This window comes from Mustela nivalis (genome assembly GCF_964662115.1).
Source record: "Mustela nivalis genome assembly, chromosome: 14".
NCBI lineage: Eukaryota > Metazoa > Chordata > Mammalia > Carnivora > Mustelidae > Mustela > Mustela nivalis.
In genome coordinates this window covers 29,016,448-29,028,777 of record NC_139033.1, presented here as the reverse complement: position 1 = coordinate 29,028,777, position 12,330 = coordinate 29,016,448, and the positions used below count along the sequence as shown (strand labels likewise).

The window sequence follows — 12,330 nt, the reverse complement described above, 5'->3', positions numbered from 1 at the left end:
GCAACACAAAGCCTCAAGCCCAAGGGTTGAAATGGTCTCTCTAGGCTCTGACATCACCTCTGTTGGACACTGTTCATTTCCCCAGTGTGATAAGGCAACAAGGAATGTGTCTGGCTCGTGGCTCTTTCTCTGCCATATTTCCTGTCGGGCATACTTTAGTGGTGCTGCTTGGATAGTTGTCCTTGTCTTCATGACACTCATTTTTTATGCTGAGAAATGTTATTTTTTGGCTATAGAATTCTGTGCCCATAGTAATTTTCTTTCTGTAATTTAAAAGTATTCCATTATTTCTTGATGTCTGTTGTTGCTCACGAGAGATGGGCAGAAACATCTCATTGCTCTATTTAAACAAATATCTCTTTATCCTCTTCTGCATTAGTGATTTTCTTTAAGCAGTTTTCCTGAGATATATTTAATTGAGGTATTGTTTGCATTTTTTTCTCTTCTTAGTTTGTAGATTTTGTTTTAAATCTTTTTTTTTTTTTAACTTTTGGAAGATTCTCAATCATTTATTCTGCAGATTACACTAACTTGCTTCTGTCTTACTTGATTTACTTCAAGTAATCTCTTAACCCCAGTGCTGAAGCGTCTTAAACTTAAGTAGTGATATATGTCAATTAGTTTCCAATAAAGCAGGAAAAAAGACTAGTGTGTGTATTCTTCTCTTTTTATTTTGTATTTTATAAATTATTCTATTTTTTCTTAGATCTTGAAAATTTTACAGAAATAGATGAAAGAGCATAACATTTCACATTAATCTTTCCCTGAATTCAATCTGTACATAAAGGCATTTTTTCTAGCTAAGGAAATATTCTATGCTTTATTTATTTAATTATTACCAGTCTTCCATCTGTTCCCTTTTTTCCTCCTGGAATTCTGATTATTGCATGGTGGGTTTTCTGGATATATTTGTAGGCAAGTCCCTTATCTTTTCCCTGATGGCTTCCTTCTGACAAATTTCTTCCAAATCACTTAGTCTAGTCTCTTTCTTGAACTTAGGCTTCATTTACTTACTGAATTATTTATTTAGAAAATCATCTTTCATTTAGGTTCAGAAAATAATTTTTTGCTGATCTCAGACCTCCTTAATTTTTTGTTAAATTTTATTCATCGATCTCCTTTGTGCTTATTTTTGAATGATTGATGATTTTCCTTTCTTTGGATGCTGACCATTTAGATTTTTTTTGGATATGCCACCTTAGTATCTTTATGAAAAAAACTTCAAGATTTTCCTTCATTTATGGCACAAGGCTAAGACATGTTCAGGTACTCCATAAGGAAATCAACAGATAAATGCAATTTTTCACTTAGCTATCTCAAAGAGCCTGGCTGATGTTTGTCTGAAAACAAATGAACAAATAAACAAGCAAAAAATCCTGGAGATCAGAAGGAAATTCTGCAGATTGCCATGTTCTCAGAATCTCCCATTTCAGTTTTGTTTCTTTGTTTGTTTTTGTGAAGATTTGTGTGTGGGATGTGTGGATGTAATATAAATTATGCATATAATGGACTATGAAGACAGTAATTAAGGCACTGTAGTACTGACAGTAAACGAACACATAAATAAACCAAAGAAAGAGAATAGAGAGCTCAGAAATAGACAACCAAATACATAGTTAACTGATCTTTCACAAAGAGGCAAAGAGAATACAATGGAGCAAAATAGCCTTTTCAACAAATGGTGCTGGAATGCCTGGACTTCCTCAATGAAAGAAAGGGAAAAAAAGAAAGAAAAAGAAAGAAAAAGAAAGAAAGAAAGAAAAGAAAAGAAAAGAAAAGAAAAGAAAAGAAAAGAAAAGAAAGAATCTAAACGAAGTCTTTATGGCTTCCACAGAAATTTACTCATAGGATCACAAACCTAAATGTAAAATGCCAAATTATAAAGCTCCCAGAAGATAACAGAGGAGAAAATCTAGATGGGCTTGGACTCCTGGTGATTTGTTATACACAACACCAAAAGCATGATCCATGAAAGAAAAAATTGAAGTCCAAAAACAACTTCATAAAAATAAAACTTTTCTGCTTTGTGAAAGACATTGTCAAAAAAGAAGACAAAATTATAAAGTAGAATCAAATATTTGGAAAACATATATCTGATAAAAGACTGTTACTCAAAATATTCAAAGAAGACTTAAACCTCAAGGAAAAAAATGAACAATCCAAATTTTTAAAAATTGGCCAAAAATCTTAACAGTCACAGAAAAGACATACCGATGACAAGCAAGCATATGAAAAGATGTTCTCATCATATGTCATCAAGGAAATGCAAATTAAAAGAACAATGACATACTACTGAACACTTACTAAAATGGCCAAAATCCAAAATACTGACAACACCAAATGCTGGAGATGGTGTGGAGCAACAGAAACTCATTCATTGCTGGTGGGAATGAAAAATGACAAAACACTTTGGAACACTTTGGTAGTTTCTCACAAAAGAAAATACTTTTACCTTATGATCTTGCAATTTCATTCCTTGGTATTTATCCAAATGAGCTGAAAACATGTTCACACAAAAATGTGCACATGGACATTTATTCAAATTGTCAAAACTTGAAAGCAGCCAAGATGTCTTTCAGCAGGTGAGTGGATAAATAAACTGTGGTACTCCAGACAATGTAATAGTATTCAGTGATATAAAGAAATGAGCTTTCAAAGATAAAGAGACACAGGAATTTAAAATGAATATTAGTAAATGAAATCAGCCAATCTGCTACATAATATATGATTCCAACTATATAATATTCTGGAAATATTATATGAATTATAATATCATTATAATATAATATTATATTATATTGTAGAGAAATATTATAGAGAAGGTAAAAGATCAGTGGTTTGACAGCACTTAGGGGAGCAGGTGGGATAAACAGGTGGAATACAGAGGATTTTCAGTGAGAATGCTCTGTGTAATACTATAATGTATAACAATATGTATCTACCCATATATATGTCCAAACCCATGAAATGTACAACTAAGAGTAAAACTATGGACTCTCAGTGTTAACGATGTATCGGTATAGGTTCATCAGTTATAATAAATGTACCACTGTATGGGGGATGTTGATAATGGGGAAAGGAATATGTGTGATGTCAGGAGTATTTGAGAAATGTCTATCTATATCTTCTCAATTTTGCTGCGAATCAAAACTGCCCTAAAGAATAAATTCTTTTTAAAAACCACATAAATTAACATGATATACAATTATCATGAAAATGCTTGTAGACCAATTACCAAAATTAGGAAATAACGTGTAAAGCTTCAGAAACCCCAAAGTACCTTTCCAACTGGTCTGTCCATGACCAGTGTCTTGACAGATATAGCGATTATTCCTTTTTTTCCATCCAGAATTTAACCACAGTGTTTCCTCACTTCACAGTTTGAATCTGTCCAAGTGAAGATTTCTTTCTGTTTAGCCTCTTTGGGATTCACGGGTACTTTTGAATCTCTGGATTACTAGCTTTTATCCCATCCAGTGATTGTTCAGACATTATCCCTACAAATACTGCCTCTGCTACTTTTCTTCTGCAGCACTGATCACATGATATTAGGCCTCCTCACCGAATTGTTTTGGGTATCACACTCACTTTGATATTTTCTATCTCTGTGATTCTACTTCATGCAGTCTGAAAAATTCCTTCTCAACTATTTCACAGTTAACTAATTCACTCTTTAGCTGTCTTAGTGAAAGCTATAAATTTTATTGACTGAATTCTTAATTTTATTAAGTTTAGTTGTTACTACAAGAAGATTTTTAGTTTTCCCCAAATCAATGGATGCAAGCTTTTCTATATTTCAGCTAAGATTTTAAGCTTTATTGTCTGACCTAAAACACAGCTGGTTACAGTAGGTGTCAATTTCAATAACAACTCCCTTTTGATACGTATTTTTATTTCTCTTTCCACATGAATGAAACATTTCAATCTCATAGTTTTGTTTTGTTTTCTTCTTCTTAATTGGTCAGTGTTCTCAGGGTAAAATGGGTTTGAATTCTGGGTTTCCGGTTTTGGGGCCCTTGCCTTCTCTTGGATTTTTTCCTGGTAATTGTTTTCTATTTTATTGGTTCTAAAGACATTTCATTTTACTCAGTAGTAGGATTGATACTCAAGGCCACACCATCATTACTAGAAGTAAAATGTCTCCTTGCTTTATGTGCTTTCTTCTGTAACTCTATTTTATTAGGCTATATTTCTAGAAGTATTTATAGTAGATTAATTGGAAAGCTTGAACCTTGATGCACTGATATTTGATTGTAGATAGACCATAAAACACATATTAAATATATGCCAGTGCAAAGAATCCTAATTCTATTAAACTATGTTAAAACATTAATAGTAGTCTGAAATTTTAAATTTTAAGATAATTATATAGTATTGAATTTGAAATTGATTTAAAAGAGAGAAGAAATGTTATAAAATGTATTTAGACATAGAGTATTGAAAATGTCCATCACTTAACCAAGATTTCAACTGGGTCATTCTTTTCTATGTTACCAAGATTATGAAATTAGATGACCTAATAAGGGCACTGCATAACTGAATTTCATTTCCTTCATATTTCCAAATACTATCTATTGACACAATTGAGTATAAGAATAGCAGATATACATGGAATAAAACCTAATTTCAAAAAGCCAATATTATTTTTTTCTTTCCCTTCCCACAACAACCCCCTGCCCTGCACCTCAAATTCCTCATATCAGAGAAATCATATGCTAATTGTCTTTCTCTGATTGACTTACTTCACTCAGCCTAATACCCTCTGGTTCCAATCACATCATTGCAAATGGCAAGATTTCATTTCTTTTGATGGCTGCATAGTATTCCATTGTATGTGTATATGTATATATATCTTACATCTTCTTTATCCATTCATCTGTTGATGAACGTCTAGGTTCTTTCCATAGTTTGCCTGTTGTGGACATTGCTGCTATAAACACTGGGTTCACATGCCCCTTCGTGCACCTACTACATTTGTATCTTTAGGGTAAATACCCAGTAGTGCAATTGCTAGGTTGTAGGGTAGCTCTATTTTCTACTTTTTGAGGAACCTCCATACTGTTTTCCAGGGTGGCCTCATCAGCTTGCACTCCCACCAACAGTGCAGGAGGGTTCCCCTTTCTCTGCCTCCTCACCAACATCTATCGTTTCCTGACTTGTTAATTTTAGCCATTCTGACTGGTGTGAGATGATACCTCACTGTGGTTTTGATTTGTATTTCCCTGATGTTGAGTGATGTGGAATACTTTTTCATGTGTCTGTTGGCCTTCTGTATGTTTTCTTTGCAGAAATGAAACAAGAGGGGATCAGGAGGGAGACAAATCATAAGAGACTCTTAATCTCACAAAACAAACAAAATGAAGTCTCATAAAACAACCCCCCCAGTTGCTGGGGGTGTGGGGGTAAGGATAGAGTGGCTAGGTTATGGACCTTGGGGAGGGTGTATGCTATGGTGAGTGCTGTGAAATGTGTAAGCCTGATGATTCACAGACCTGTACCCATGGGACAAATAATACATTACATGTTAATAAAAAATAAAAATAAAATAATAAAAAATTAAAAAACAAAAAGCCAATATTAAAATATTTTTATATTCCAAATTTACACTTTTAAATGGGTTTTATTAATTCTTTAGCTAAAACTTAAAGTACGTCACAATAAGTTGCTTTAATTTTAATTATGACATATGTAATAGATTTTTCCAGGGATTGTTGAAATATTTGTGGATGAAAACATGACCACCAGACTTTATCTTCTTTTTCTAAGCCATTATAAATAGAATGTATATGTCAAACTCATACAGTCTCAAATTTGAAGATAGTTAAAACAAAAACTAATTTGTAAAAAAAAAAAAAAAAAAAGAAAGAAAGAAAGAAAGGAAAGAAAAGAAAAGAAAAAAGTCAAAGAAACTTATGATTCTTGGGAAAACTGCCAAGCAGGAATCAATCACATTATAATGTATATTCAGTAATATTTTCACACCACCAATAAGCATTTGAAATCTAGAGAGGTTATGGATCTTATAAATTCTATAGATTACACCTAAATTGTTTATTAGCAAATAGAAGTTCTTCAGGAAGCCTAGAGTCTGAATTCCAGATAAATTTGAAGCCAATTACTTTTGTGAATAATTTTTTTTTTAATCCCACAGATGAATATCAATTTTACTTTATTTCAAAGTTAGAAATTTTACTTAGGAAACTAGTGATCACCTGTTTCTAGAAAAGATTAAGATATCTTTCAGGTTCTATAAATGTGGAATCAGAAAAGTTGAAAAAATTTGAGAAATAGTTTGGGTTTCCAATAATCATCATTTTATAAAATTTTAGTTTATAGTACTGCTCACCTTGATCAAGCTATCTTTATCTTAGTTGAAACTTGAGACTAATCTCAAGAAACACTGCACATCAACATTATTCGTGGATACGGGAAAATAGGTGGCATATTGCTGATCACTCTGCTTCAGAAAAGCAGCAGGTTAGAAAAACACTGATGTCAATTAATACTTCCAACATTAAATAACTTCTGTCATTTTTTTTTCTTTGATCTCAAGTCTGAATCCAAATCTGACTCAAAATTTACATGGCAAACTTGATCCAATGTGGAATTTCTCCAGAATTCGGCTTCAGGTCCAGTGAATTCTTAATTGGTTGACTACAGGTCTTTTTAATTTGACTGACATGAGGGGCTGCGATAGATCTAGTTGTATTGCAAAAATGGGAGCCTAATAATAATGGCGAACACATAGAGTATGCCTAATGTGTCAGGCACTGTTATAAGTCTACACATATTAACACATGTTAGAATCATTACTCTACATACCCTGATAATACAAAAGTGTTGATAATCTATCTGACATCACCTAGGTAAGAAATTGTTTACTTATTCATCAATACAATAACTTTTCCATGCCTGTAAAATCATTAGCATACCTAAGCATTAATTGTGGCAAAAATCACGTATATAAATTTAAATATACAAAATAATCTCCCTGGAGGAACTTTAATTCCAGCTGTGAAGATTTTAAAAAAAGTTACTAGAATACAGTTTAATTCAGTGAATATAAGTTTCCAGGCAATAGTTTGAGGTAATATTCTGGGTAGTCCAAGGCTCAAACATCCATACATCCTTTTGCTTAGAAATCATCAAGCCATTCAGTGATACTGTTACTCTGGAAGCATTTGTAGAATTCAAAAGAATCCAATTAATCTTAAAGCATTGGTATCTAATATATAACAAGAGATAATATCACTGAGTGAATAAATTATACATCATGTCCTTTATGGTCTGGTTTTACAGATAAATTAATATGGAAAAATAACAGAGAACAATATAATTAAAATCTGGGAATTTAGAGCAAGAAGGGGTCTTTGGGGTTCAGAGCAGGACAGTGAGAATGACTGTAGAGGGAATGAATATAATTCATAGAAAAGGAGAAGATGTGATAAAACACCCCACCTGGGATTGCCGAGCAGCCTGATAAATGTCAAAGGGAACACATGTCCTGACGTGGGGCAGTCCGGGAGGATATGAGGCAGCTGCGTATTTTTAGCTAGCTATGCCTCACATGAAAAGAGAAAGAAAACAAGCATTTTAACATATGAGATATTTTTAAAAATACAACACATAATTTTCATTTTTTTCCTCTGATTTTTTTATGCTTCATTTGGTTTCTGGTTATTTTATTATGTATTTTACTACATAATTACATTAAGTTCTCCATGTTAGATTTAGAGTTACCATCATCTTAAAACAGAAGAATTAACTTTTTTATTAACTCAGCTCAGTGTTACCTAACCTACCAAAATTGAGGATGGAGAAAGTTTTTCGATCACTTTTTTTCCATTTAATTTTCATTGGAGATTATCAAAATGTGTCGAAAGTTCACGAGTTTATTCTAAATAAGTGGAGCTTCCTTTAGAAATGCTAAATGTTAGGGACGCCTGGGTTACTTAGGTAGTTAAGCCTAATGATCAGCTCAGGTCAGGATCCCAGGGTCCTGGGATCGAGCCCTGCACTAGGATCCCTGCTCTGCAGGGAGTCTGCTTCTCCCTTTGCTCACTCCTCCCTCTGCTTGTGCTCTCTCTCTCTCTGACAAGTAAATAAAATCTTTAAAAAAAGGTAGCACACTAAAAAAATGGATAAATAGTAGCTGGTTGTTATGAGGTGACTTATGTCTTTCCCCCAAATTAAGATGATGAGGTGCTAATCTCTTGTTTGAGCCACAGTTTGTAGTACTTTGTCATGATCCTCCTAGCAAACTAATACATCTTCAAATAGGGAAAAGCTCATGGTCATGGAATCCCTTCCCTTAAATAGTAACATAAACTATGGGTACAGTATTGTGATGTTCCTTCAGCAAGATAGCAGATTGTACCATCTCACTAGACTTTGTCTTGTTCCACAGATAAAGTCTTAACAAATGTGAACTGACAAGTTGAGATTACACAGCTCAGTAGGAAACAACATAGCATAAGCAAGAGACAGAAGATACTCAAGCAGAAAAAGTAAATCAAGGAATTGTTGGTCTTCATATAAAAATAAGTTTAACATGATTAAAGATATAAAAGCAACAAAAAGAGACATAGTGCAAAAAGTCATTTTTGAAAATGAAACAATCTGAAATAAAAAGAATAAAAAGAAAAATATTAGGTTATGTATAAAGCTGGAGAATACATGCATTTAAGAAAAATTTAAAAAAATAAAATAAAAAATTAAAAAATAATAATAAAAAAATAAAAAATTAAAAATGTTTAAAAAATTAAAAAAAAAAGAAAAATAGTTAACTCAAGGCATATACATTGGAATTTGTACTGATGCAAGGAAGAAGGATTAAAAGACGACAGCATGGCTTCCTTTGCCATATCTACTATGTGAATGAAGACCATTCTCAGCAATCAGATATGCTGACATTCCAGAAAATGTCGACATCACTTGGAAAGGACACACTGCTACTGTGAAGGGCCCCAGAGGAGCGAGGTCAATCACATCAGTGCAGAACTCAATCTGCTTCGAAAGAAAAAGAAGCAGCTCTGAGTTGACAAATGGTGGGAAATAGAAAAGCACTGGCTACTGTCCGTAGGATCTGCAATCATGTACAGAACACGGTCAAGGGCGTGACGCTGGCTTCCCTTACAAGATGAGTCTATCCAGGCTCACTGCCCCGTCAACGTTATTATTCAGGAGAGTGGTTCTCTTGTTGAAATCTGAAATTTGTGGGGTGAAAAATATACCTGCAGGGCTCGGCTGAGGCCAGGTGCTATTTGTTCAGTGTCTCAAGCCCAGAAAGATGCGTTAATTCTTGAAGGGAATGACCTTGAACTTGTATCAAACTCAGCTGCTTTGATTCAGCAAGTCACAACAGTTAAAAACAAGAATATCAGAAAATTTGGGGTGGTATCCATGCTTCTGAAAAGGAACAGTTCAGCAGCCTGATGAGTAAGATCCAAGTTGTCCAGCTACAGAAAGAGCAAGATACCAGATGATTTTTCTGACTTATTTGTGATATTTTGAAGATGCAGTAAAAGCTGTATTGATTTGGGGAAAAAAATGAAAGTATGAAAGACAACTTAAAAGACAGTATAAAAGGATAAAAAATCCCAACATATTTCCACTGGCAATCCCAGAGAGGAGAAGACAGTGAATGGGAAAAGTAATATTTAAAAAATAAAGTGTCTAACAAATCTTCCAGTATTCATATGAAGCTTTAATTTTAATAAGCTCACAATCTTAAGTATGAGAAATTAAGGGAAATTTCAGAACACCAAAGACAAAAAGTACATCATAAAAACACCCTTAAAAATACAGATTATATGCGAATAAATAACAATTAAACATTTTAACAGAAACAAAAAACAAACAGAATAAGCTGTTACAACATCTAACAATTAAAAACAAAGACATTTTCAGATAGAAATTACAGCTAAAATACCAGTGTAGAAAGAATAATTGAATTATATATTCAAAATGAGAGCTATCAAAAGCCACACAAATATGTGTACAAAGAATGGTAGCAAAGACATTGTTAAACATTTGAATAAATGTAAAGTGCATTGACTGTGTATTGCAAGAAATTTAATCATAAAGTCTAACTTGAAGGGATATTAAATAAAGTTGGACTAAGTACCAGGCAAAAATAACATGCAAAATGCCTTGCAAGATGCAAGGAAATTACTTTGATTTAAAACATTTTTAGATATTTTTGCTGTTTTATTGTTATTTAGGAAGATATTGGTTAATATTTAAATGTCTTGCGTCAGCTATTAATTTTTATCATTTTGTTAACATTTACTAAAGTGATATCTATCCTTTTAATAAATATATTTTCCCAAATCGATCACACGTGGGTAACCAATCCCCAGATCAAGAAATAGAATATCACTGGAACCACAAAGGTTTCCTTGATGCTTCCTCATAATCATTCTTTCCCCATGGATAACCACCATTTAGATTTCAAGAGTCAGTTGCTTATGTGACTGAGCCACCCAGGCGCCCCCATCTGTTCCTTTTTTGATGGATATTTGTGTCTAGTTTGGAAAGAATTGGGCCATTTGCACAATGCTACTATGAATATGTTTTTTTCATAAGCATATGGACACATTTCTTTTGGATTTATATCTAAGAGTGACAATGCTTGGTAACAGGGTAAGTGTATTTTTAACTTTCGTTGATGCTGACTAGCAGTTTTTAAAAAATGCCGGTTTACACTCCCACCAGCAGTTTATGAGAATGTGGTTGCTCAGCAACATCTTCCTCGATCCTTCAAATCTTCTAATGCTTTTCTTTTAGTAAATCTGATAAATGTGTGCTGATATTACATTGTGGTTTTAGTTTGCATTTCTCCAAAGTTCTTCATTATATTCTGGACCCACTCTATTGGTGGATATGTGAATTGCTACTATTTTCTTCTTTGTTTATATTGTCGTCTCTTTCATCATGGTGTCTAAATTTGTTACTTTTTAATGTCTAACATATGACACCAAAACCTGCAGTTTAAGAAAGAATCGGCAATCTAGCCTATTATCAATCTTTGGCTGGAGTCCGCCAGATTGTCACTCTGGACTGAGGCAGGCTCCGGTGATCATGGTTGGCATCACGCATGCGTCAGTGGCAAGCTTGGGACTCACTCACTATTAACTTGTCACCTCAGTTCTTCAAGTGTCCTCAAACTAGCTTCAGCCCATGAAAATGGCAGCCACAAGCTCTTGAGTGGAGCAAAGAGGGACAAGCCCTGATGTGCAAAAATGGCTGCTCATTTCCTCTTGCTTCGTGTACTCTAGCAACCCATTTGGCCACACAGAGTCATGTGGTCAACCTGGCTTCAACAGGAAGGAAAAGAGATTCTACATAAAGATGGGAGAATCTGCAATGTTGCTTTGAAAGGATAAGGATGCAGGGAGAGAAAGAATATATCCCATTTTTACAAGCTACCATTCATTCATTGTCTGTCTCAGGTCACAATTATTAGATGCTGGTCTCATTCACCCTTGTCTACGATCCACCTCTCAAAGGTGGAGAGAAAGCAAACTATGGATGCTGGGACTTCAAAATGATGGGGGATGGTTTGTCTGAATTTTCTTTTAACCTCATATAATCTGAACATGGATCTACAGAAGGTAACCACCCTGAGATGTCAGAAGGTTCAGACTCAAAAAGCTCCCAAATGCCTTCACTCTCTAGCTAAAGAAGCAAGAAAGATGCAGTCTGGCAGGACAGTAAACTTTTCGGAAAGTAACAGCTATAGTTAAGCAATCCTCCAAAGACAGAACTGTGGCTCCATTCTACTCACTCAGGCAGAGACCAAAGGACCACCAGACTTCTACCCTGTCTGGGCAGTAACAGGCTGTGGGGAAAATACAGGCCAAGGTGTTGTCGGAAAATGATAAATAGGGAACTCGAACTTATGTAACTTGTGGCCAGCTCTGTGTTGTTACTATTTGACCTAAATCTTACAATATTCACCTTTTAGTAGGGAAATAGTGGTCATTAACACTTAGTGTGAATATCATTATGCTAGAGCTTTCTGTCACCTTCTCCTAAGTTTTATTTTGACTATGATTTCATGTTTTTAATTTTTTTAATGTATTTTTCTTCCATTTTGTGGAATTGTTTTATTAATGTTATTATTTATTTTTATCTTAAAGATCACATTTAACAAACTATTTTCTATTGACTTGTAAGGATTTGCCAAGAATAATTAAACTTGTTTTCTCTCAACTTCAGGAGTCATATGGAATTTTATTTATACATACACACATGTATGGAAAAACACAATCACAAACAGATGTAGAACATATACATGTGTTTGTAGACATTTGTGTGTATATGGTA

The 12,330-nt window shown here is 33.9% G+C and overlaps 1 pseudogene across 1 annotated transcript; it reads left to right on the top strand.

Moving 5' to 3' along the window:
• The first annotated feature begins 8,877 nt into the window (after positions 1–8,877).
• LOC309847826 (large ribosomal subunit protein uL6 pseudogene) lies at positions 8,878–9,505 on the top strand (annotated as a pseudogene). Its single transcript has one exon. The product of its transcript is annotated as a large ribosomal subunit protein uL6 pseudogene (transcript).
• The last annotated feature ends 2,825 nt before the right edge of the window (positions 9,506–12,330 follow it).